Source organism: Somniosus microcephalus, chromosome 8 (genome assembly GCF_052327205.1).
Source record: "Somniosus microcephalus isolate GS21.2 chromosome 8, FLI_Smic_1.0, whole genome shotgun sequence".
Lineage (NCBI taxonomy): Eukaryota > Metazoa > Chordata > Chondrichthyes > Squaliformes > Somniosidae > Somniosus > Somniosus microcephalus.
The window spans coordinates 208,690,546-208,717,042 of record NC_140994.1 but is presented as its reverse complement, the minus strand read 5'-3'; the positions used below and the strand labels follow the sequence as shown (position 1 = coordinate 208,717,042).

General features: G+C 46.5%; 1 protein-coding gene and 1 pseudogene across 8 annotated transcripts in view; both read right to left on the bottom strand.

Annotated features, from left to right (window-relative positions):
- Window positions 1-23,722, bottom strand: part of macroh2a1 (macroH2A.1 histone) — a 111,687-nt gene extending 87,965 nt beyond the window's left edge. The window contains exons 1-2 of one of the 2 annotated variants that reach the window (XM_085995645.1): window positions 15,677-15,746; window positions 10,985-11,601 (exon numbers count right to left, since the gene is read on the bottom strand). The gene's annotated coding sequence lies outside the window, so the exon portion shown is untranslated. Of the gene's footprint in view, window positions 1-10,984; window positions 11,602-15,676; window positions 15,747-23,636 lie in introns of those variants that run through there. The other variant, XM_085995646.1, reaches the window with a different exon arrangement.
- LOC147114070 (TRAF-interacting protein with FHA domain-containing protein A pseudogene) lies at window positions 12,978-23,721 on the bottom strand (annotated as a pseudogene). Of its 6 annotated transcripts, none has more exons than XR_015079347.1 (4): window positions 23,637-23,721; window positions 20,483-20,542; window positions 17,473-19,854; window positions 12,978-15,796 (listed from the first exon to the last, which is right to left on the bottom strand). The product of XR_015079347.1 is annotated as a TRAF-interacting protein with FHA domain-containing protein A pseudogene, transcript variant X2 (transcript). The 6 variants fall into 6 exon arrangements; XR_015079350.1 differs by having other exon boundaries at window positions 17,473-17,559; XR_015079346.1 differs by having other exon boundaries at window positions 17,473-20,542.
- Window positions 23,723-26,497: the final 2,775 nt, after the last annotated feature.

The window sequence follows — 26,497 nt, the reverse complement described above, 5'->3', positions numbered from 1 at the left end:
CATCTTTGGACTGTGGGAGGAAACCGGAGCACCCGGAGGAAACCCACGCAAACACGGGGAGAATGTGCAAACTCCACACAGACAGTCGCCCGAGGCCGGATTCGAACCCGGGTCCCTGGCGCTGTGAGGCAACAGTGCTAACCACTATGCCACTGTGCTGCCCATTCCTTGGTGTTCTTTGCCCTTGTGTATCACCTTGACTTTTATCTTTCCGATGGGGTATACTCTTTGCCCCGTGTATGTCTGCAATACTATCTTCGTATCCCGTAGGGGAATATGTGTGAATAACCTTTTGTAATCTTGCTTATTCATGACCGTCAACGCCGATCCGGTGTCTAATTCCATCTTCACTTGGACTCCTGCTATCTGCAGTGTGGCCCAGATAGTTTGTCGGTCAGCTTCCTTACTCACATTGTGAATTCTCAGACTACCCAGTTCCTTGCTGTTGGAGTCTGAATCCGAATTCTGTTCATCCGAACTCTTCTCAGCCACCTTATGTACCTTTCTGCACTTTTCCTGCGGTGACTTTTTGTTGCTGGTCTTCTTTCCTGACCGGCATACTTTAGCTATGTGACCAAGCTTGCCACATTTTCTACATTCCTGGTTTTTAAACCAGCATTGGTTCTGATCGTGTGTTGTCTTTCCACAACGATAACATTTCGTTGTACCCAAAGCCATTTGATCTACGCTGAGTACCGCTGCCTTCAGCTGCATTTCTGCAGTGCCTCTCGCTGCGGCTTCGTGCGATGCTGCAATAGTGACAGCCTTATCAAGTGTAAGATCATTCTCTTCAAGCAACCGCTTTTGTGTTCCTTCTTTCGACAATCCACACACGAATTTGTCTCTCAGTGCCTCTGTCAGTCTTTCCCCAAACTGACAGTATTTCGCTAGCTTACACAGTTCAATTAAATACTCCGCGTTGCTTTCCTCTTTCAGTTGCGTTCTCGCATAAAATTTAAATCGTTCCGCTAACATCAGCGGTGTGGGGTTCAAATGATTCTTCATGACAGCAACAATATTAGCGAAAGTCTGATCTGCCGGTTTAGCTGGTGATAGAAGATGCTTCAATAGCCCGTATGTCTTCGCACCCATTGAGTTTAGTAAGGTTAGTGCTTTATCTTCATTTGATATTTTATTTGCCTTACAATATATCTCTATGCGTTCTACATACGTGGCCCAATCTCCAACATCGGGATCGAAATCATTGATGTTACCACGCTTAGGCATCCTCGCAATCTTCTTGAGAGACAAAAAGAAATTTTTCTTTTCTTTTTTTTTCAAAATGGCGGTTTCCCGCGCGCGTCTTCTTCCCCCGCCTACGAAAATGGCGGCTTCCCGCGTTTGCCTTTCTCCCCCGCTGGCTGCAATGGCGATTGCCGTATTGCTGCGTTCGCCCTCCCCAGCGGTTTTCAAATCGTGCCTCCCAGCCCCTTCCCCCCCGGCTGCGGCTGAGTTCTCCGCGGTTTTTTAATTTTCTCCCGCGCTTACGCTGTCCCGGTCGCTGCGCCTCGCGGCCTCGGTAGCTGCCCGGCCTTTTTCACCGGTCGCGGTCGAGCTCTCTCTCGACGCTGTTGCGTCTCCCAGCCCGCTTGTAGCCCGGTCTCTCACACCGGCTGCGTTTGCATTCACCACGGCTTCCGTGCCTTATGCTGCCCCAGTCTCAGCGCCTCTGGCCCCGACTTCTGTCCGGCTCTTTTCCCCGGCCGTGGTCGAGTTCTCCGCCCTTATGTCCTCCGTTTTTCCCTCCCCTACTTCACAGCCAATGTGGCCGACTGGCTGCTCGTCGCTGATCGGCTTACCCACCACCGTGATAGAAGGGATGATCACTGCCTGTTGCTGATGGAAGGCTTCATGTCAGAATTCTTCCTTTGCTCTGCAAACCCGAGTCTTTTCTCAGCAGAATGATGAGGGCGGATGCCTCTTCTTGACGCCCGTTACACTGCCTTGGATGTATCTCTGCTGCAGGGTAAGATCGTACTCGTCGCCACTGTTAAGTCTGTGTGTTATAATGAGAATTATTACACAGACCACAAGAGTAAATTTTAACAGGTCTTTACTAGTCGAAGGTCAGGGCGGAACTGCCCAATAAATCCTTACACAGCACTTATATACCGGTGTGGTCACCGCCGGTATTACAGTATACAGCAGCCAAGATAAAGTAGTGCAACCCTTAAAATAGTTTTCTTAAAGGTGGAACGGTTACATACACTACACAGGCCACCTTCCCCTATCCAGACAACGTCACCATCTGCGGCCATGACCGGCAGGACCACGACGCCAACCTAGAAAAATTCCTCCGTACGGCCCAACGGCTGAATCTGACATACAACAGAGAAAAATGTATGTTCCGCACCGCGCGCCTCGCTATTCTTGGCTGCGTGGTGGAAAACAGAGTCATCGGCCCCGACCCCGACCGAATGTGCCCCCTCCTGGAACTACCCCCCCCACTGCCTAAAAGCCCTGAAGAGATGCCTAGGGTTCTTCTCTTACTACGCCCAGTGGGTGCCCAACTATGCGGACAAAGCCCGGCCCCTCATCAAGTCAACCTCCTTCCCCCTGGCGGCAGAGGCCCGTGCGGCCTTCACCCTCATAAAAGAGGACATTGCGAAGGCCACAATGCACGCAGTGGATGAGTCCATCCCTTTCCAAGTGGAGAGCGATGCATCCGACTTCGCCCTAGCCGCAACCCTTAACCAGGCGGGGAGACCCGTGGCCTTCTTTTCACGGACCCTCCAAGGCCCCGAAATTCGACACTCCTCAGTCGAGAAGGAGGCCCAGGCGATAGTGGAGGCTGTACGGCACTGGAGGCATTACCTGGCCGGTAAACGTTTCACCCTGCTCACTGACCAACGGTCAGTAGCATTTATGTTTAACAACAGACAAAGGGGGAAAATCAAAAATGATAAGATATTGCGGTGGAGGATCGAGTTATCCACCTACAACTATGATATCTTATACCGGCCCGGGAAACTTAATGAGCCCCCAGACGCCCTATCCCGTGGGACATGTGCCAACGCACAAGTCGATAGGCTACGGACCCTCCACAATGATCTCTGCCACCCGGGGGTCACCAGGTTCTTCCACTTTGTTAAAGCTCGCAACCTGCCTTACTCCATCGAGGAGGTCAGGACCATGACCAGGAACTGCCAGGTCTGCGCCGAATGCAAACCGCATTTTTATAGGCCAGACAGGGCACACCTGATTAAAGCCACCCGCCCCTTCAAACGTCTCAGCGTCGATTTCAAGGGGCCTCTTCCCTCCTCTGACCGCAACACGTACTTCCTCAATATTATTGACGAGTACTCCAGTTTCCCCTTCGCCATCCCCTGCCCGGACATGACCAGCGCCACAGTCATCAGGTGCCTCAACGACCTGTTCGCCATATTTGGCTTCCCCAATTACATCCACAGCGACAGGGGCTCGTCGTTCATGAGCGACGAGCTGCGCCAGTACCTGCTCGAGAAGGGCATAGCCACGAGCAGGACTACCAGCTACAACCCCCGGGGTAACGGACAGGTAGAGAGGGAGAACGCAACGGTGTGGAAGACCGCCATGCTCGCCCTAAAATCCAAGGGCCTCCCAATCTCCCGCTGGCAAGATGTCCTCCCCGATGCGCTCCACTCCATACGATCACTGCTCTGTACTGCCACAAACGCCACCCCTCACGAGAAGATGTTCGTCTTCCCCAGGAAATCCACCTCGGGGACATCACTACCGCCAAGGCTGACGTCTCCGGGACCCGTCCTACTCAGGAAACACGTGAGGAGCCATAAGACGGACCCCCTGGTCGAAAAGGTTCACCTCCTCCACGCCAACCCACAGTACAACTACGTGGCGTATCCTGACGGGCGGGAGGACACGGTCTCAATTCGAGACCTCGCACCCTCAGGTACCACCCGAAACACCATCGATCACCATCCACTACCTCCACCCACCACCACTACCCACGACGCACCACCGGGGTGTCTACCACGAACTGACGACATGCTGGTGCCATCCCTACCCCGAGAGGATGACACGCCAGTGCTCCGTCCCACGCAAGAAGCGGCCGCGGGCAAAGAACCGCCGCAACCGGCACCACGAACATCATTACGGCAGACAAGACCCCCGGAGAGACTTTCGTATACGAACTTTTGAAACATTTCACCCCGCCGGACTCTTTTTTTAAATGAGGGGTGAATGTGGTAAACCACTGTTAACCCTGTACATGTCTGTGTGGTGAACCACTGTTAACTCTGTACAAGTCCGGGCATGTCTCCACCCCTGGCTCCACCCCTAAGCCCGGGTATAAAGGTGACTCACCACCCTTCCCCCGGGAGCTCTTAGGCTGGATCCACTAGCAGAGGCATGCTCCAGTTCTTAGTCAATAAAAGCCTACTTCGTATAAGTTCAACTCGTAGTCTTTGGTGTTGTTGATAGTGCATCACAAGTACAAGGCTTCATGGCAACACTCTCGCTCCAAGCACTGACATCTGCTGGACTACGTCATCATCTGAGCGAGGGACCGCAAAGAGGTCCGCATCACCCGCCTCATGACAGGAACTGACGACCACCGCCTAATCTGCTCTGTCATCTCCATCAACGTACCCCCAAAACAGCAGCGGCAACAGAAGCAATGCCGAAGGAAAAACAACGCTGGAGCACTCAAAGACCCTGCTAAGAAAGCCCTATTCAGCCTGCACCTCACAACCAACCTGGCGACTCCCAGTGATTCAGAGACACAGTGTCCACGGCGCCTGGTCTTCACTCAAGGCCTCCATAATCAGCACCTGCGACGAGACGCTCAGTTACTAGACCAGGAAACAGCAAGACTGGTTCGACGAGAATGACCAGGAGATCCAGGAGCTAGTAAGCCGCAAGTGCAAGGCATTCCTGATCTGGAAACAGCAACAGAACTCGAGAGCAAGAAAGCAGCTCTACAGACGCCTGAAGGCCAAGGTCCAATAAAAAACTTGCGACCTAAAGAACAGATGGTGGGTGGAGAAAGTGCAGGAGATCCAGCAGCTAGCCGACAACCACGACGTGCGTGGATTCTTTAGCGCAGTCAAGACCACCTACGGTCCAAGAACCCAAGGTCCTACCCCACTGCGGGCCAAGAACAGAGAGGTACTCATCAAGGACAGAGAGGCAGTCAGTGCCCGCTGGAAGGAGCACTTTGAAGATCTTCTTAACCGAGACTCTGTCTTCAATGTGAGTGTCCTCAACTCCATCCCGCAGCATGCTACCCGCCACCATCTCAGCAAAACCCTAGCCTGGCATGAGGTTGAAAAGGGAATCTGACAAGAACAACAAGACCTCAGGAGTAGATGGAATCCCCGCCGAGGTGCTAAAACATGGTGGAAGAAGCACTATTGGTGCAAATACATGAAATAATTTCTCTTATTTGGAAGGAGGAGAGCATGCTAGGGGATCTCAGAGATGCCATAATCGTGACCATCTTCAAGAAAGATGACAAGTCCGATTGCGGTAATTACAGTGGAGTCTCCCTGTTGTCTGCCACAGGGAAAGTCATCGCAAGAATCCTCCTCAATCACCTTCTCCCAGTGGCTGAAGAGCTCCTCCTAGAGTCGCAATGCGGATTCCGCCTACTAAGGGGCACAATGGACATGATCTTCACCGTGCGTCAACTACAAGAGAAATGCAGGGAACAGCACCAACCGCTGTATATGGCCTTCTTTGATCTCACAAAGGCCTTTGACACTGTCAACCATGAGGGATTATGGAATGTCCTCCTCAAATTTGGCTGCCCTCAAAACTTTGTCACTATCCTCCGCCTGCTTCACAATGACATGCAAGCCGTGATCCTGACTAACGGGTCCAGCACAGATCCAATTCACGTACGGACCGGGGTCAAGCAAGGTTGTGTCATCACACCAATGCTCTTCTTGATCTTCCTTGCTGCAATGTTCCATCTCACCCTCAGTAAGCTCCCCACTGGAGTGGAGCTAATCTACAAAACAAACGGGAAACTGTTCAACCTCCGTTGCCTCCAGTCCAGATCCAAGGTCGTCCCATCCTCTGTCATCAGATGCAGACAATGCTTGTGTCTGCACACACTCTGAGGTCAAGCTCCAAACCATCGTCAACACCTTCACTGAAGTGTACAAGAACATGGGCCTTACACTAAACATCCGTAAGACAAAGGTCCTCTACCAACCTGCCCCCGCCACACAGTACTGCTCCCCGATTATCAAAATCTATGACGAGGCCTTGGACAACGTGGACCACTTTCCATACCTCGGGAGCCTACTGTCAACAAGGGCAGACGTCGATGACGAAGTCCAACACCGCCTTCAGTGTGCCAGTGCAGCCTTCGGTTGCCTGAGGAAGAGTGTGTTTGAAGACCAGGACCTCAAACCCTGCACCAAGCTCATGGTCTACAGAGCAGCAGTGATACCCGCCCTCCTGTATGCTTCAGAGACATGGACCATGTACAGCAGGCACCTCAAAGCACTGGAGAGGTACCATCAATGCTGCCTCCGCAAGATCCAGCAAATCCATTGGCAGGATAGGCACACCAACGTCAGTGTTCTTGCTCAGGCCAACATCCCCGGCATCGAAGCTTTGACGACGCTCGATCAGCTCCAATGGACGGGCCACATTGTCCGCATGCCCGATACGAGACTCCCAAAGCAAGCGCTCTACTCGGAGCTCTGACACGGCAAGAGAGCCCCAAGTGGGCAGAGGAAACGCTTCAAGGACACCCTCAAAGCCTCCTTGAAAAAGTGCAACATCCCCACTGACACCTGGGAATCCCTGGCCCAAGACCACACAAAGTGGAGGAGAAGCATCCGGGAAGGCGCCGAACACCTCAAGTCTCTTCGATGGGAGCAAGCGGAAGCCAAGCGCAAGGAGCGTAAGTCAACCCAAGCACCCAACCCACCCGCCCCTTCAACCACCATCTGCCCCACCTGTGACAGAGACTGTAGGTCCCGCATTGGACTCATCAGTCACCTGAGAACTCATTTTTAGTGTGGAAGCAAGTCATCCTCGGTTCCGAGGGACTGCCTAAGAAGAAGAAGAAAGAGGATGTTGCCTTAGCCTACCCAAGATATAGGTAAATGATAGTTAGATCTAAGGATCACAATAGAAAACCCATAATCTGTGCACCAGATGCTGGAAAGTATCATTAATTGCTAAAGATTCTTCTCTCTTTGAAATGAAGACTGAATACAAAATAACAGATACTTTTATTTAAATAAGACAGGTAACTGAATAGTATAAAGTGTAAAACAATGAATCATACACTTCATTATTTTCCTCAAAACATAAAATAATATGCAACACTCACTTTCTCTCTAAGCATAGACATTAAAACAAATGCTCATTTCTTAAACTGTGAAACATGCTACACCTACAAGCTGACCAAGCTTCTCTACTGCTTGGCACAAACTTAAACACACAACTTCCCTGTTGGCTGGCTGGAAAGCTGAAAACTAACTCTCAAATAAACAGGCTCCCCACAGAAATATTATCCAAATTTCTTTGAAGTTATACTGAAACAAAATGTAATATCTGACTGGATCGCTCATAATTACATTAGATTAACAGCTATTTATAAGTAATCAATTGCCTGGAATGTAAGTGAGAGAAACATTGTAACATTGTAAGTGAGAGAGCCATTGTGAGCTCGGCACGATGCTGAGCTCTTTTTCCGCCGCCTTCATCTCCGTGCACAGTTCTTTGGTCAGGAGTCTTCCCCCCGCACGGCTGACCTTTTCTCCCGCTTTCAGAATTCTCGTTCTAACTGAAACCCCCCCCCCCCCCGGCCTCTTACCCTCTCTAGATCTTTTCATTGCTAACTGCCGCCGTGACATCGGCCGCCCCCATTTCTCTGCTCCCCTCACTCACTCACTCCAACCTACCTCCCTCTGAACTTGCAGCACTCCATTCTCTCAGATCCAACCCCGACATTGTCATTAAACCTGCTGACAAGGGTGATGTTGTTGTTTGGCGAACCGACCTCTACCTAGCGGAAGCTGAACGCCAACTCTCCGACACCTCCTCCTACCTCCACCTGGACCATGACCCCACTACCGAACATCAAGCCACCGTTTCCAAGGCTGTCACTGACCTCATCTCCTCTGGAGATCTTCTCCCCACGGCCGCCAACCTCATAGTTCCCCAACCCCGCACAGCCCGCTTCTACCTCCTTCCCAAGATCCACAAACAGGACTGCCCTGGTAGACCCATCGTTTCAGCCTGTTCTTGCCCCACAGAACTTATCTCTTCCTATCTCGACTCTATTTTTTCTCCCCTTGTCCAGTCTCTTCCCACCTACATCCGTGACTCTTCCGACGCCCTCCGCCACTTTAACAGTTTCCAGTTTCCTGGCCCCAACCGCCTCCTTTTCACCATAGACGTACAATCCCTTTACACCTCCATCCCCCACCAGGATGGCCTGAGGGTGCTCCGCTTCTTCCTTGAACAGAGGCCCAACCAGTCCCCATCCACCACCACCCTCCTCTGCCTGGCTGAACTTGTTCTCACATTGAACAACTTCTCCTTTGATTCCACTCATTTCCTCCGAATCAAAGGTGTTGCTATGGGTACCCGCATGGGTCTTAGCTCTGCCTGCCTTTTTGTGGGATATGTGGAACACTCTTTGTTCCAGTCTTACTCGGGTCCCCTCCCCCACCTCTTTTTCCGGTACACTGATGACTGTATCGGTGCCGTTTCCTGCTCTCGCCATGAACTAGACTATTTCATTCACTTTGCCTCCAATTTCCACCCTTCCCTCACCTTCACATGGTCCATCTCCAACTCTTCCCTTCCCTTCCTCGACTTCTCCATCTCCATCTCTGGGGATAGGCTATTGACAAACATTCACTGCAAGCCCACTGACTCCCACAGCTAGCTGGACTACACTTCCTCCCACCCCGCCTCCTGTAAGGATACTATTCCATTCTCTCAGTTTCTCCATCTCCGCCGCGTCTGCTCCGACGATGCCACCTTCCATACCAGTGCTTCCGACATGTCTTCCTTTTTCCTCAACCGAGGATTCCCCTCTACCGTGGTTGACATGGCTCTCAACTGTGTCCGTTCTATCTCCCACACTTCTGCCCTCACCCTTGCCCCTCCCTCCCGGAACCACGATAGAGTTCCCCTTGTCCTCACCTTTCACCCCACCAGCCTCCACATTCAATGGATCATCCTCCGCCATTTCCGCCACCTCCAACGTGATCCCACCACCAAACGCATCTTCCCCTCCCCTCCCCTTTCAGCATTCCGTAGGGACCGCTCCCTCCGTGACACCCTAGTCCACTCCTCTATCACCCCCAGCACCCCTTCCCCCGGCACCTTCCTATGCAAGTGCAGGAGATGCAACACCTGCGCTTATACCTCCCACCTTCCCACTCTCCAGGGCCCCAAACACCCCTTCCAGGTGAAACAGCGATTCACTTGTACGTCTTGCAATCTAGTATACTGTATTCGCTGCTCGCAATGTGGTCTCCTCTACATTGGGGAGACCAAATGCAGATTGGGAGACCGCTTTGTGAACACCTCCGTTCAGTCTGTAAGGGGGACCCTGAGCTTCCGGTCGCCTGTCATTTCAATTCACCACTCCATTCCCACTCAGACCTCACCATCCTCGGCCTCTTACATTGTTCCACGGAAGCTCAGCGTAAGCTCGAGGAACAGCACCTCATCTTCCGATTAGGCACTTTACAGCCTTCTGGACTCAATATCGAGTTCAACAATTTCAGATCATAACCTCGGCCCCTATCATATTTATATATATTTTTTATCCACTTTTGGGTTGTGCCTTTTTTTTCTCCCCCACTTGGCAGCTTTCATTCTGCCAGTACATTCACACCTCATCTAGAACCATCTTTTATTTCTTAACCTGCCCCATTACCATCTCGTCTCGCCTTGAATATCTCTTAATGTCTCTTTACTTCTCCTGCCTCCCATCCTATCACAGACCTTCCCTTTTGTTCTTTCATCCCCTCCCCCATTTCCCAGCCCCTAAAACCTGCTTTTTAATCTGTTTCATTTCCTGCTTTTTTCCAGTTCTGACGAAGGGTCTTCGACCTGAAACGTTAACTCTGTTTCTCTCTCCACGGATGTTGCCTGGCCTGCTGAGTTTTTCCAGCCTTTTCTGTTGTTGTTTCAGATTTCTAGCATCCGTAGTATTTTGCTATTGAAACATTGTGTAACCTGACTGTATGTAGCCAAAATGTTAAGCTGGGCAAAGTGAATAGAATGATACTGAAGCAGCACAGTACGCAAGTAGCAAGGTGTGATAAAGTGCTTCTTAGGAACAATGAGGTTGATTTGCAAACCCATTTTTGGGTGGGAATGGGTGGTAATACATTAAAAATCAGAGTATAGAACTTACTTCCTCACTCCTGCTGTCATTCTGCCTGTCGTAAATTTGATATGGGCCTTCAGATTAGTGGTTTAGCATAAACAGGCAGGGGCCTCATTATATAATGCAAATCAGGGTACTATACAATCAATCGGACCGCAACACAATTTTCAAGTACACCCTGTACAACCAGGTGAAGGGCGCTCAGTGCATGCTACACCCAGTGGTACTGGATCTAGAGCAGCCATCCTTAAAGTGACCAGAAACTGGTAATTTTTTTTTTAAGTATCAAACAAATTGATTTTTGTAGGGCTAGGAGGAGCATTAATGCTGCACCAAAATCGATTTGCCAGATGCTTGACCCTCTGCAGCCCTTCCCTGGTCTTACCTTCCCCCACCCCAAACCTAACATGACTTGCTTGGCTGTCAATGAGCTGCTCCGAATGCACTGGCAGCTCGTCATGAGTATGGTAATGAGATCCAACAGTCAAACTTGTTCGGTGGTCCGACTGCTTTCATCGGGAGGCCAGTGGTCTTGCTCTGTCTATCTCTCCAACGCTTCTAAAGATGGAAATTTGGTACACAATCCACACTAATTCATCACATTGCCATGCTAATTAGTAACATATTTGTAAAGATACTCATTTAGCATATGACTGGGTAAGTCCTAACCTGTGCAAAAGAATTCCTCAAGTGGAGCCTTCAGCAGTATGTGGGTCCCATCGATAGCCTGCTGCACCCTTGAGAAGCCAGCAATCCCGTGGAAATTGATGGAGCTGTATTTTTGTTGCGCAGGGGACACATTGTATTTAATGAAGTTGGATGCCCTGCGGAAGGGGGCATCGGTCACATGTTGAATTCAGATCCTCAACAGCTCCTTGGCTGATGTTACAGAGGTCGCCAGGTCCTGACTGGAAGGAACCAGAGCTGTACATCATCAGCTTCATTACCACTGTAGGTAGACCGTGGCTTCAGATCTCATGGAGCATCTCACAGAGGTGGACAATTGCTTGGTGAAGTACAGTCTGTGTATGCACAGCTTTTCTGGCAGTGCCTCAGGTGACATTCATTCCCTATACGCTCTTGGAGGGCAGGGGGTGGGGGAATAGTACCAAGATTGGTTCAGTCTTCGGCCCTGGTGCCTCAAGGGACGCGCCTGCTCCCTCTGCCCCATCTCCAGGTCATCCATGATAATCAAGTACAGCTAATAGGCCATTACAATGTTTTCACCTTCTTAGCACGTCAAAAGTACTTGCCTTCAGATACTAACAGGACTCTAATTGGGAAAACTGTCAAGAAAAGACAGCCAAAATTGAGAATTAACCAAAAGACTCTCGAGAACAATTTCTAGACAGCTGATATGATGCTCCACAGCCTTAATGGCCCCTTTTTTGGCCTCCCAAGCTTTCATCCTGGCCTGGTGGTCTATAGCATACCCCCAGTAATAGTTTACCTCTGTAACTACCTGTTCTATCTAAAGTGATTCTTGTCTGCCCTTTTTTATATCCTTTGTATTAATAATCCAATTTCAGAATATGTCATTAATTTAGGTGAGGGGAGGTTGGCACAGTGGGAAAGATTTTGGGGCTTCCCATCTGGCAGTAATAGAATGGCAGCACCCTGAAAATGATGGGGAGCAACTTATTGCCCCATTCCCACCATGGCTGTGGTAGCCGCAATCCTCACCAGGCCTACCGCTGGGCAGCCAGAGTACCTGCCCGAGTCAGACAGGAGGCCAATTTAAAATACAAATCGGAGTCTTATGACGTACATAAGACCCTGTTTGCCAGTTTAGGACAGTACTGGCGGAGCGATAACTGTGTATGCCCAACCCAGTTTCTGCTAGCAGTCTAGCCAAACAGGAGCCAACAGGAGGAGCAGGAGTGTTCCTCCGGGCTTCACAAAATCAGCCTGGAACGCTGCCACTCTTGCAGCAGTTTAAAGGAGCCCTCCTCCTTCTGGCCAGGGAACAGTATCTAGCCTCTGCTAGATCCTGTGATAAGCCAGTAGGGGCATGTAAAATCAATCAATCCACAGCCAATTGCAATTTCTGGAGTGGGATTTTAACTTTTAAAAGGCCTCTTTAGGCCTTTGCAACAGTGGACGCCACTGACATTACTATTAATAATGATGGATAATTTGATGTATAATACTGTTGTGGTGTATAATTGTATTCTGTATAATGATTTATTAATCACCTAATAGAGTTGTTTTGTACTGCCTAATGTAATTAAATGTATTCAGCAAATACAAAATGTATTACCTAAGGCTAGTTGTAAACTGCAAGAATCCACAAAGCTGGTAACCCTAATGAATCAAAAGCCTTTTAGAAACAACCTTGAAAGAAAAATATAATACCGAATTCAATTAAAGGAATCTTGAGAAAGATTAACAAGATCAACAACTTGTGAATGTCTGAGTTGAGCTGAATCCCATTTCTGAAACTGTGATACCTAGAACTTATATTCCTTCTCTAAAGATGATCAGATAAGATTGTCTAGGATATCTGAACTTTATAATAAACAAATAGGACATAAATAGAGCTAACCATCAATTGGAGAGCACCCAAGCTCCGGTCCCACTGAAGGAAGAAACATCTAAAGATCGTGCCCTATCATGAGGGGAGAGACCACCAAACAAAGAAGAAGACTTCACTTTCGATTAAACCAGTACAATTGTGAGATTCTGTTTATTAGCTTTTGTAACAAATGTAACTATCAAATAACTTGTAGTTGAATGAGCATTACATATATAAAGGAAAAGTAAAAGGAAAACTCTTCAATATTTCTGCCTCCCAAGTTCTTAGGATCCATTTTTAAACTTTTACAGACAGCTGGTCTATACTAGGTTAATATTAGTTAAGTAACATCTGCTAACATAACAGGTTTAGAGATAGTACACAACAACACTATTCCATCATTACTATCTTATTTAGTTATGCCCGTTTCTTTTTGATGGATGCTTCTGCAGTCTGGTGGCGGTGTTACAAAGTATTTACAGCACAGAAACAGGCCATTCCATGCTGGTGTTTATGCTCCACATGCCTCCTCCCACCCTTCTCCATCTAACCCCATCAATATATCCTTCTATTCCTTTCCCCCTCATGTGCTTATCCAGCTTCCCCTTAAATGCATCTATGCTATTCGGCTCAACTACTCCTTGTGGTAACAAGTTCCACATTCTAATTACTCTCTGGGTAAAGAAGTTTCTCCTGAATTCCCTATTGGATTTCTTAGTGACTATCTTATATTTATGGCCCCTAGTTCTGGTCTCACTCGCAAGTGGAAACATCCTCTATACATCTACCGTATCAAACCCTCATCACCACCTTCTCAAGGGTAATAAATGTTGGCCTTGCCAAATACGTCCACATCCCAGGAATGAATAAAAAAATATTGAAGACCTCTATCAGAGAAAAGAGCCCCAGCCTGTTCAATCTTTACTGATAGGTTCCTCTCAGTCTGGTATCATTCTAGTATATCTTTTTTGTACCTTCTCAGTCTGGTATCATTCTAGTATATCTTTTTTGTACCTTCTCTAGTGCATCTATGTCCTTTTTATAATTTGGAGACCAGAACTGTTCACAGCACTCCAAGTGTGGTCTAACCAGGTTCTATACAAGTTTAACATACCCTCTCTGCTTTTCAATTCTATTCCTCCAGAAATGAATCCCAGTGCTTTATTTGCTTTTTTAAATGGCATTATTAACCTGTGCTGTTAGTTTTAGTGATTTGTGTATCCGTACCCCAAGATCACTCTGTGCCTCAACCCCATTTAGACATTGGTTTTCCAAGAAGTATGTGACCTCCTTATACTTCCTAACAAATTGTACTACCTCACACTTGTCTATATTGAAGTTCATTTGCCAATTGCACGCCCATTCTTCAAGTTTATTAATGTCTTCCTGTATTTTGTCACAGTCCCCCTCTATATTAACTACACACCCCAATTTGGTGTCATCCGCAAATTTTGAAATTGTACTTCCGATTCTTGAGTTCAAATAATCTATGTAAATGGTGAACAAGCAGTCCCAGCACTGATCCTTGTGGAACACCACTTCCCAATCTGAGTAACTACCTTTAACCCCTACTCTCTGTTTCCTGTTTTGGAGCCAGCCAAGTTACTTGTCCCATGACTCCACATGTTCTGACCTTATTCATGAGTCTACTATGCGGTACCTTATCAAAGGCTTTTTCAAAATCCAAATAGATTACGTCTATTGCATTACCCTTATCCACCCTTTCTGTTACTTCTTCAAAGGATTCAATGAGGTTGGTCAAATATGACCTTCCTTTTTGGAATCCATGCTGACTAATCTATTATATTTTCAGTTTCTAGGTGTTTTTCTACCATATCTTTGAGTAAGGATTCTGGTATCTTTCCTACCACTGATGTTAAGCTAATTGTTTTATAGTTCTCTGGAGTTGTTCTAGCTCCCTTTTTATATATAGGAATCATATTAGCTGTCTGCCAGTCCTCTGGCACTATTCCCTTTTCTAATGAATTTATATGTAATAGTATTAAATGTGTCTAATACATGAGCTATACACAAATTCCAGTAATACTAATAATTAAGTAGGTTATATGAAACTGCTCTTCTATACTCATTTTCTTCAAAAAGAGGGCATACATTCACCAAATTTCACAGTAAATTTGCAAGGTTTTAAACTATGTTCTTAATGACCCTAATTGTACCCATTTGTCTTATTTCAGATTTTAACTCTCTCATTTTCTTTATAAGGTTCATGATCATAAATGGGATACAATAACTTCAGCATTAAATTCAGATTTTTTTTTCACCTTTCTTTCACAGGCTTTTGGAACATCCAATCAAAACATCTAATTGGGAGGAGAGCAAAGAAAAAGAAAGATTTATGTAATAAAACAGAGAAAATTGGTGTGTATCCTGTTACGAACACATGTATTCGTCGAGATCTTCACCAACTTCTACCGGTTCTTGTGGTTTGTGCTGCCCATTCCGAAAAGGAATTTCAATCTGGGAATGGAATCTGTGGTATGTCTCTTGGCAAAGTGAGAGGGAGCTCTTCTTAATCACAACTGCAAACTCGGCCACTGTTTCACCTTCTTCTTGCTCCAAGTAAAACTGAAATTCAGTAAACTTGAGAATACATTTCCAAGGCAACAGCTGCTTCTGTAAGTAGCCCAGTTCCTGGCCATTGACATACAGTGAAAACTTGTCACTCAGGTTTTTTATCTCAAACTGGAGTCCTGAACTGTCAGCTGTGAGGAAAGCCTGAATCTGAAACTGCAACCTGGAAGCTCTTGTGTGGTTTAGTTGGATATTACAAGTGTCCTTCCTACCAAAGGTCACCATCTCATGAGCTTTATATGTCTGTTTCTCACCGAATTCGATAAACCTGAAAACTTTTGATTCTTCTTCTGGATGATATATATTGACGGAAAGGCATGGCACTTTTTCCTGTGTCCGAGAATCACTGAGGCTGTCCATTTTCAATAGTTTTCCTAAAGGGTTAGTTTGAATAAAATTAGTATTGTAATTTTCATGAGGTTTATCCCGATGGCACATATAACCACTCCAACCCCAGGCTGCCATCAACATATAAGACAAAATATTTGCTGGGATTTAATAACCTTTAATCTAGGATTGAAAGGACGGAAAGTAATTCCTATGGTTTCATTGATTTAAAAATGTAAGAACATAAGAGCATAAGAAATAGGAGCAGGAGTCGGCCATTCGGCTCCTCGAGCCTGCTCCACCATTCAGTAAGATCATGGCTGATCCTCTACCTCAACTCCACTTTCCTGCACTATCCCCATAGCCCTTGATTCTCTTAATATCCATAAATCTATTGAATCTTTCTAATAGCTATATTAGAATATCTACTATACATTTCAGTGTACACTCAACTGGTATCAAACTATCTGTAATCAAAGACGGTAAAGAATTTTGACTACAGTCCCCCAACCTCAAACTCTCTCTCTGATTGTACACGGGTGCTTGCTAGATGCCTTGGGGGATATGGCAGAGCACAGCTAATGTCAGCTGCATTGCCCTGTCAAGAGTCTAAAGCCCAGGAAATTAGGTATCTAGTAGGCTGTGAGAATATTTTAAAAAAAATCAAGTTTCTCCTCCAGGGTAAACAAAAGTACTTCCCAAGCAACCTTTTATTTTGACCAAATATAGATCAGAACTTTGTCATTGCTTTAGTTCTTTGAGATATTGGCCTAGAAATTCGGGTAGTTTGTGCCACCTGTTAGCGCCATGAAATGGCGAAATAACGGCAGCTGCGCTGTTCCGCCAGCTGGTAGCAGGTACCACGGTGGCCGCCATTTTCGGCAGGTCTGCAGTGCTGTTGTTACCCACTATCGGCGAGAGTATTTTAATGAGGTGGCGCAAGACGTCAATCAGCATGCAATGTCGAGTTGACACCAGCTCATCCATTTTGGAGTTCTCTGCTCGCATTGCTGCCTGCACAAAATCACGTCAGTATTTGCTGCCACTAAAAGGTCTTTCGGCAGCGTCAACATCCATGAGGAGTCTGGCAGGACCTATGAGGATGGACGGCGGAACTTCAAATGCCTCCTTTGCCAACGTTCTTCTTTTAAACTTTTATTTTTTGCCCATCAGTGGCAGGGGGTGGGGGATGGTGGGAAATGGGGTCTTTGGATTTTCTGGCAGCTTTCCAGGAGGCCTACAGTGCTTGAGGGTCAGTAAACCAATGGGTGAACGCCATTGCAACGACCGAAGAGGATCTGTGATAAGATCTCTTTTAGCTGCATTCAAGTCACAAACAAACAAAAAATCAACAAACATCGGGTGGCAGCTAATATATTTGCAGCTCGTACGGCAACTGCTCAGGGCGCTCCTTTCTTCCCCATCCCCTGACACCGCAAGCGGGAGACAGAGGTGACCTTTGGCCTCCTGCTGAGGTTAGTGCTGCAAAGAGTGCGTTGCACGAGAAAATCACCGCCACGCTGATGATAATGAGCAGGCAGTACCAAAACGCAGGTACTGCTTATGCTCTCTCTGCTGGTGGCCATTATCCTTGGCTGCCAATGTTACCGGCAGATTTCCAGCATTCACCTATTTCTAGACCACTGGCTTTAGATAGCACTTAAGGTGTTGCGATTCTTGCCCTACTGAATTTACACAACAGTATTTCAATTAGCCAACTGACCTGGGATTGACTATAAGACTAGAAAATTGTGAAACATATATATTTTCTGTGGTCACATCACTGGAAGTCTTTTCCACCAAAAAATGTCTGTGTGATAGGAAGAGTGATACAATTAAATACAAAATATTTTGTATCTTCACATGTTAAATAAGATAAGCATCTTATTGAAATGCAACCAGAACATACTGATACTGGGTTCATTTCTGCAAGTTCTGCATGAATAGGATTTCAAACAAATATTCCATGAAATGTTCTCTAGAATGTTATTAACACCATATGTAATACAAGATGGGCCTGCCTGGAAGATTTTTTTAAAGGGGTCATTTATTCCAATATACAATGATCAAAATTCATTTTAAAGCAGATGTTTCTGGTGTGTGGTTCTAAAGAGTGCTAGGAGCCTTGCTCAAGTGAACATTTACAAATATGAACTTGGGCTGTGACTACAGGCAATTATATCATGGAGTATCACTGCCAACCTAATCCTATCTTTTGTCCATCATCCAGTCACACACGTTTTCCATCAGGGTTTAATGGACAATGATGAACAGCAGGAATGCTGACTTTTTTTCTCCTCCTTAGCTGAAAGACACTGAAGCCTACAGTATTGTATTGTCTCATCAGTATCCTGATTGAGATTGCTAAACCAACACAAACAGGGATCTCTCTGGTTTGTATAGTTCAATATTATAAGAACATAGGAACAGGAGTAGGCCATTTAGCCCCTCGAACCTGTTCAGCCATTCAATGAGATCATGGCTGATCTGTGACCTAACTCCATATACCCACCTTTGCCCCATATCCCTTAATACCTTTGGTTAACAAAAACCTCTCGGTGTCAGATTTAAAATTAACAATTGATCTAGCATCAGTTGCCATTTGTGGAAGAGAGTTCCAAAACTTCTACCACCCTGTGTGTGTAGAAGTGTTTCCTAATTTCACTCCTGAAAGGTCTGGCTCTACTTTTTAGACCATGCCCCCAGTCCTAGAATCCCCAACCAGCAGAAATAGTTTCTTTCTATCTACCCTATCTGTTCCCCTTAATATTTTGAAAACTTCGATCAAATCACCCATTAACCTTCTAAATTCTAGGATATACAACCCTAATTTGTGTAATCTCTCCTCGTAAATTAACCCTTGGAGTCCGGGCATCATTCTGGTAAACCTACGCTGCACTCCCTCCAAGGCCAATATATCCTTTCTATGGTGTGGACCCCGAACTACTCACAGTACTCCAGGTGTGGTCTAACCAGGGTTTTGTATAGCTGCAAAATACCCCCTTGTATTCTAGTCCTCTAGATAGAAAGGGCAGCATTCCATTTGCCTTTTTGATTATTTTCTGTACCTGTTCATGACATTTTAATGATCTATGTACCTTGACCCCAAGTCTCTTGGACCTCCACTCTTTTTAGCCTTTCACCATTTAGAAAGTACTTTGTTCTATCCTTTTTAGGTCCAAAGTGGATGACCGCACACTGGCTTACAATGAAATCCATTTGCCACAGTTTTGCCCATTCACTTAATCTATCAATATCCCTTTATCATTTTATGCTTTCATCTACACTGCTTACAATGCCGCCTATCTTTGTGTCATTGTCAAATTTGTATACGTAGCTTTCTATGCCATCATGTAAGTCATTAATAAATACTGTGAAAAGTTGAGGCCCCAACACAGATCCCTGCAGGACACCACTAGTCACATCCTGCCAATTGAGTACCTACCCATTATCCCTACTCTCTGTCTCTTGCCGCTCAGCCAATGTCCTAACCAGGTCAATAATTTGCCTTCAATTCCACGGACTTCAACCTTAGTTAACAGTCTCTTAAAAGGGACTTTATAAAATGCCTTTAGGAAGTCCATATAAATAACATCCATAGGCATTCCCCTATCCACTACTTTAGTCACCTCTTCAAAAAATTCAATTAGGTTCGTCAGGCATGACCTACCTTTCACAAATCCATGCTGGCTCTCTCTGATCAGTTGAAAATTTTCAAGGTGTTCAGTCACCCAATCCTTAATTATAGACTCTAGTAATTTCCCGACAACAGATATTAGGCTAACTGGTCTATAATTCCCTGGTTTCCCTCTCTTGCCATTCGTAAATAATAGTTATATGCACAATTTTCCAATCTGAAGGAACGGTTCCTGAATAGAGAGATCTTTGGAAGATTATAGTTAAGGCATTTGCAATGTGCTCACCTACTTCCTTTAAAATCCTAGGATGGAAACCATCTGGTCCTGGGGATTTGTCACTCTTTGGTGCATTATTTTCTTCATTATTGTTATTTTACTTACATTAATTTTATTGAGTCACTGTGCCTGATTCAATATTAGTTTCCTTGGGATTGCCGGCATGCTATCCTCTTCTTCTACTGTAAATACTGAAGCAAAGTAATTACTCAACATGTCCGCCATTTCCTTATTATCATTGACAATATCACCGATATCAGTTTTCAAGGGGCCAACATTACTCCTCACCACCCTTTTTCCTAATATAATTATAAAAAATGTTTGCGTTTATTTTGATATCCCTTGCAAGTTTCTTTTCATACTTCCTTTTTAACAGCTCTTACTATCTGTTTTGTGACCCTTTGCTGTTCTTTCTATCTCTCTCATTCACCAGGATCTGTGCTATTTTTTGCATTTTTGTATGCTTTTTCTTTTAGTTTTATGCTGTCTCTTACCTCTTTAGTCGTCCATGGCTGCTCTTTTTGGCAAGTGGCACTGTTGCCCCTCAGGAGTAAAAACTGGTTCTGTATTACATTAAATTATTTTTTGAACATCTCCGACTGATCTTCTGTTGTTTTACCCATTAACAGATTTGCCCAGTTTACTGTGGACAGTCTCTGTCTCATCCCATTGAAGTCAGCCTTACCTAAATCTAGAATCTTAGTAGCTGTTTCCCGTTTCTCCCTTTCAAACTCTACGTTGAACTCGATCATGTTATAATCGCTATTAAATAAGTGTTCATGCACCGTTAGGCTGTTAACTAAATCTCAAAGTACATACCTGCGAGTACTGTATACTTAAATGTGGCACAACTTAACCAAGTACACCTTGAGAAAAATTCTGGAAGATCAAAAAAGTGTAACTATTCGATACACATCATAAAAACTAAGAGAAACAAAGGAAAGCATCAATTCTTATTGCAATATTTATATGACGGTCCGGTGCTGAGATCGCTCTCCCTGTTTTCGAGCGGCCAGCTCTCGCCGCTCGCTCCCGCAACTGGAGCGAGGTGCTCGGCGAGTCGGGCAGAGGCAGTGCAGCACGGTGAGCAGCAGCAGCAGCCAAGCTGACCCGCTGGAGCACATCGGCCGGCAGCTCCTCGGCGGGAAGGAATTCCGACTGGGAGGAGGGGAGCCGAGCATGGCGGCCAGAGGCTGACCCGTGAAGAGAGAGAAGTAGGCCCCGGGCCGTGGAGCGTGGAGCCTGCGACGGTGAAGAGGAGGCCGCATTGGAGCATTCACATCCTGACGATGTGTTCGGCGAGTCGGGCAGAGGAGCGCAGCGCAACGAGCAGCAGCAGCACTCACGACACGCTGCAGCACGTCGGCCGGCAGCTCCATTTCGGGTAACTAGCAGTCCGGATGGGAGGCGGGAAGCCGGGCATGGTGGTCAGAGCGGGAGAAGCAGGCCACCACACGTGGAGCCGGCAACAGTGAGAAGGAGGCCGCGGTGAAGAGGAGGACGGAGCGGCTGAGGGACATCGTGCTCCCACTGCCATGGGAAGCCATTGTATTGACTCTGAACGCGGCGCTGTATGTATAGCTGACGCGTCCCTACGGGGAACAAGCATTCCATTGTACTTGTTACATATGGCAAATAAATCTAATCTGAATCTGAATCTGAACAAACCTTCCTTAATAATAAGTCACTTACTCTAATTTATAATATTAATACTCTTTCCAAGACCCTGTGGATAAATTATAATTTATATTTAACTTTGCCACCCCTGAACCAAATAATCTTTCCTTAACTTTTTCCAGTAACCTAGATTTGACATTTGCTTTTACATGTAAACTTGTAGCAGTAGTAGATTAGGAAATACATGTGACATCTGACTGTGTTCAGAAAATAATCCTCATATATAAAGGAACTTAAAGTGGATTCTGAAACACAAGCTGCCTCTGAACACATAGACCATCTGCACCAACATGTGGACACTCCTACTTCAAGTGTGACAAGTGTTGATTGACAGTCAAGGGGCTGCTGTCTGCAACTTGCTCCATGGCAACAATGCAGTTTATAGGAGGGAGTGCAATGTTCCACGAGCAGCAGCGCCCTGGCCGTGCCTCATCCAGATGGTTATTCTTCAAACGTGAACCTGGGCTGTGAGTGTCAAAGAGAAATTTGACTGAGGGGGCACCACAGCTCAATCTAACACCGTCACTCATCTACTTTTCACATATGCTCACTTTCTAGTAGGCAGTCACTGCAACTTGATCAGGAATGGCTCAAATTAATTCCCTCTCACTATCCAGTGGATACTGATTGTAGCACATCCATCACCGTCCTAGTTGAAAATTAGGGATCAAACCTGGGACCTTTCTCATTAGTGCGGCTCTTGCATGCACACACCCCCCCCCGCAAGTAATACCTTCAAAAAATATGAATATCCTTTGCTTTCTCTCAAGAAACCTTACAAGCAGTATAAAAGTTCAGATCTTAAGAGATTTGTAGCATGCAGGTAAAAGCCCAGAACAAAAGCTGGCTTTTAGGTTTACAATACAGATTTCTGCAAGTGGCCACAATTACTTCGTGTTGCTTGTGGAATCCTGAATCACTAGTATCTCAGAAAAAATGCTTGGTAATTTAGGTCTGTATAGCTGTCCCTTAAATAATACTGCAAGTCGGGCAAAAAAAAGCTTGCCCATAAATACACGTGGCTTTAATCGTGTGTCCTGTCACTTACAGTTCCTGAACATAGCAGAAACATTCACAATGGTTTAATTTTTGCAGCAAAAGGGTAGACCGAGCTGACATAACTTCCATATAAACCAGACCACGGTCTTCGATTTTGTGCTGATTGGCCCGATTTCCATTCCTTAAAGTGAACGTAACATTGCTCGGCCTGTAAAATGAGAAATTGCATGGAAAGATTTTAATTCCTAATGGAGAAGTTGTTGGGGCGGGGATCAGAAATATCAGTAAATATGTTGGAAAAACTACTCGCCAGAGAAGCTCGGAGGGCTTCAGGCGCTCAGGTGGTTTGCTTACTCGCCGTTACCTGCTCGTTGTGGCACTGAAACCCAAACTCAAGAGTCTCAACTTTGCGTTTCCCATATTCAGGGACCCTGAAGAGAGTCACATCACACAGCTGGATCTCCAGCATGTTCAGGATAACAACATACGCGCCTTTACAGCTGGAATCTGCTGCCAGGTTCCGCGGGTAAGTGGGCGGCAGATTCATTCTAAAATATCACAGGACCACTTCATGAAAACGTTTGGAAAATCTTTATATTTTGTTGGAGAAAAAAGCTCTGCCAATACACGGTGCAATGACCCAGCTCCCTTGGAAAGGTATCCCAGTTGGCTGCACCAGCGTCATGAAAATTCCTCACCAAGCCAAATGTGGTTTGCCAATTTTTTTTACACAAAGACGCCTCATCATATTGAATGGGAGCTCTTAAAGAGTCTGAAAAGAATTGAAAAGCCAAGGCCTTCCCGTTGTATATTCAAACTAAGTGAATCCCAATCAGGTTGACTGCAGTTCGCTCGGCCTTACTCCGAGGCCGAAAGCCGCGTGTTTTTACACGGGTAGCGTGGAGTCCTGAACACTCAATGCCAAGCTCAGATCCCGCCGGTGAGAGACCCCGCTCCCGCTCGGCCCCGGCGCTTGTTGCACTGAGTTCAGCGCCGAAACGGGTGGACGGCAAAGGCGCGGCTCCACCGCCGAGCACCGGGCCTTTTGGTTATTCGCGATTTGCAAAGAAGCTGCTACCGCCGACCCCGTGTCGCCCGGTCCCATTGCCTGCCTTCCCGAGTCAGCTCCCGACCCAGCGGTTCTACAAGCGGTAATAAAACGCGCTAAGTAATTCCAGCGCCATTTTCGTGAAAATTACCGACTAAAAAATTTCACCCCAAGGAAATCCTTAATAAACAGTAACATATATGCGCAGAGGGAGAGAGATAAAGAGGCCGAGGAGCGAGACGCACGTACTGTTTGTATTCAGCAGCTTCCCTCACAGCTGGAGAAGTCGTTTGGTAAGCGTGGGTTAAAAACAAACACCCGTTGTAATACAGGATGAAGTGGGAGGGTCTCTGCCAGTCAGGCAGGCATTGGCTTTTTAATTATTAAACAGCTACAGTTTCATCACTGACGCTGTTTATAGCAGAGACCAAACATAAGTATCGAGTGTTGGGGAGAGATGTAGACCAATTCTGGAATTGGAACCATTCTTTAAAAAAAGTGTGTGTATGGTGGTGGTGGCGGCGGGCGGGGAGTTCCCTGAACATGCTGGAGATCCAAATGTGTTATGTGACTATTCAGGGTCCCTGAATAACGGAAGTGCAATTGTGTAATTCTCTCTCTTCTCCCCCCCCCCCTCCAATCGTTGCGCATTTTTCTATCCTATTTTCCCAGAACAGGATCTGTCATAAATAGTGGAAGATAAGAACTGTAGTTGGGATAATGCAGACATGTTTCCTACTTTAAAGGGGCATTATTTAAAAACTTTCGGAACACTTTTACAGTGAATTTTGTTTGTTTGCCACAAACAAGAATCCTTGCACGAGGAGTTGATTCATGAGCGTGAGTGATTGAGAATTTTGTGCAACAGAGAAAATGGCAAGTTCACGTCAGTTGTGTTAAACAGTCAACTCCACATGAAATTACCCAGTCAGCACTGTTAGTTCAAAGTTTCTCTAAAAGAGATAATTTCGATCTCTTGCTTCTTCTGGCTATGAACTAGTCCTGGGCTGATGAAATAATCTTTAATATATTTTTTAAAAACGTAGGTCTGCACATACTTTCTGTAGTGTATGTACCTTTAAGAGAGAACTACTTTTACAGCTCCTGTATACTGTAGTACCGGCAGTGACCACACCGGTATATACGCCTTGAGCATGCCTCTGTACTGTCAGTCTTTAGACTACCCTCCTCCAGTAAACACCCGTTCATTGTTAAGTTACAGCCTCCGTGTAGTTATTGGAAAACATCATACTTTAAGAATCACGGATTCAACAGTGGCGATGAGGTCGATTCGAATCTACCTGCAACTCTGCATTTCCCTTCAAGGATTTGCTCCGGGAGGGCGGTGGAAGAAAGTCGAGGCCAGAAGCACGGGCATCGACCACGAGCAACCGCCCAGTCATCCAGCAGAGAGTGAACATCGCAGGGGAGGCTGTTGAGAGCCGGGCTTGGTTCCCCAGCCACGACGATCCAGCAACAGACTGGCAACAGGTACAGCGCAGACCCTTCCCGGACAGCGGCGGCTGGAGCCGACCAACGGCAGAGAAAAAGCCGAGCAGCGTCGACGGGGTAAGAGGGTGAAGCGCACAGGGCGCAGCCGGGGGTTGAAAAGCGAGCGGCATCGAGGAAAAACAAAACAGAGAGAGAGAGGGTAAAGCAGCAGCCGGGTTCAGGACCAAGCGGCGGCAACGGGAAAGGCGCACAGGAGAACGCGCAGAGCACAGCCAGGGCTCAAGGGCTGAACAGCGTCCAGACCTGACAGAATTTTATAGGTTTCGATGAGATCCCCTCTCAATCTTCTAAACGCCAGTGAGTAATCTCTCCTCATACGTCATTCCTGCCATCCCAGGTATCAACCTGGTGAATCTTCGCTGCACTCCCTCCATGGCAAGAACGTCCTTCCTCAGGTAAGGTGACCAAAACTGCACACACTACTCAAGGTGCGGTCTCACCAAGGCCCTGTACAACTGTAGCAAGACATCCTTGTTCCTGTACTCGAACCCTCTTGCTACGAAGGCCAACATACCATTTGCCTTCTTAACCGCCTGCTGCACCTGCATGCTTACCTTCAGCGACTGGTGCACAATAACACCCAGGTCTCTTTGCACTTCCCCTTCTCCCAATCTATTGCCATTCAAATAATAATCTGCCTTCCTGTTTTTGCCACCAAAGTGGATAACCTCACATTTATCCACATTATAGCCGCGGAGAAGAAGGGAGAGCGCGGGAGACGCCATTTTTAGAAGCCGCAGCGGAGAAGAAGGGCGAGCGCGGGAGACGCCATTTTGTGCCAGCGGAGAAGAAGGGAGAGCGCGGGAGACGCCATTTTAGACAGTTAAATCACACCCAGGGATGCCGAGGAGTGGCAGTATCACTGCGTTTGACAATGAAGTCGAAGATTGGGCGACATATGTGGAACGCATTGAGGTGTACTGCAGGGCGAATGAAGTGCCAGATGCTAGGAAAGCACTGGTTTTGTTAAATTCCATGGGTGCAAAAACTTATGGCTTACTGCGAAACCTAATAACCCCAGAGAAGCCCGTGGATAAGAATTTCGAAAGCATAGTAGAAATCCTACAGGACCACTTAAACCCCACACCGCTGCTGATAGCAGAAAGATTTAAGTTCCACGAAAGGAACCAGCATAAAGACAAAAGTAATGCTGAGTACTTAACGGAACTGCGCAAGCTATCGATACACTGCCAGTTTGGATTGGGACTAGCAGATACGTTAAGGGACAAGTTTGTGTGTGGGCTTCAAAGTGAAGGAACCCAGAAACGGCTTCTATCAGAAAAGGATCTTACGCTGGACAAGGCTTTCAGCATGGCAGTATCACACAAAACAGCCGCACAGGGCGCTGCAGAGATACAACGGAGACCACAAGAATATGGTACCAATGAAATGTCATATGGAGCAGGGAAGTGTTATCGCTGCGGCAGAACAACACACGACCAGAAGGATTGTTGGTTCAAGGACCAAGTGTGCAGACAGTGTGGAAAAGCAGGACACATAGCAAGAGTCTGCAGGTCAGGGAAGAAAACCAACAGCAAGAAATCTCCACAGGAGAAGTACAAAAAGGAACATAAGGTGATGGACAGTAGTTCAGACGA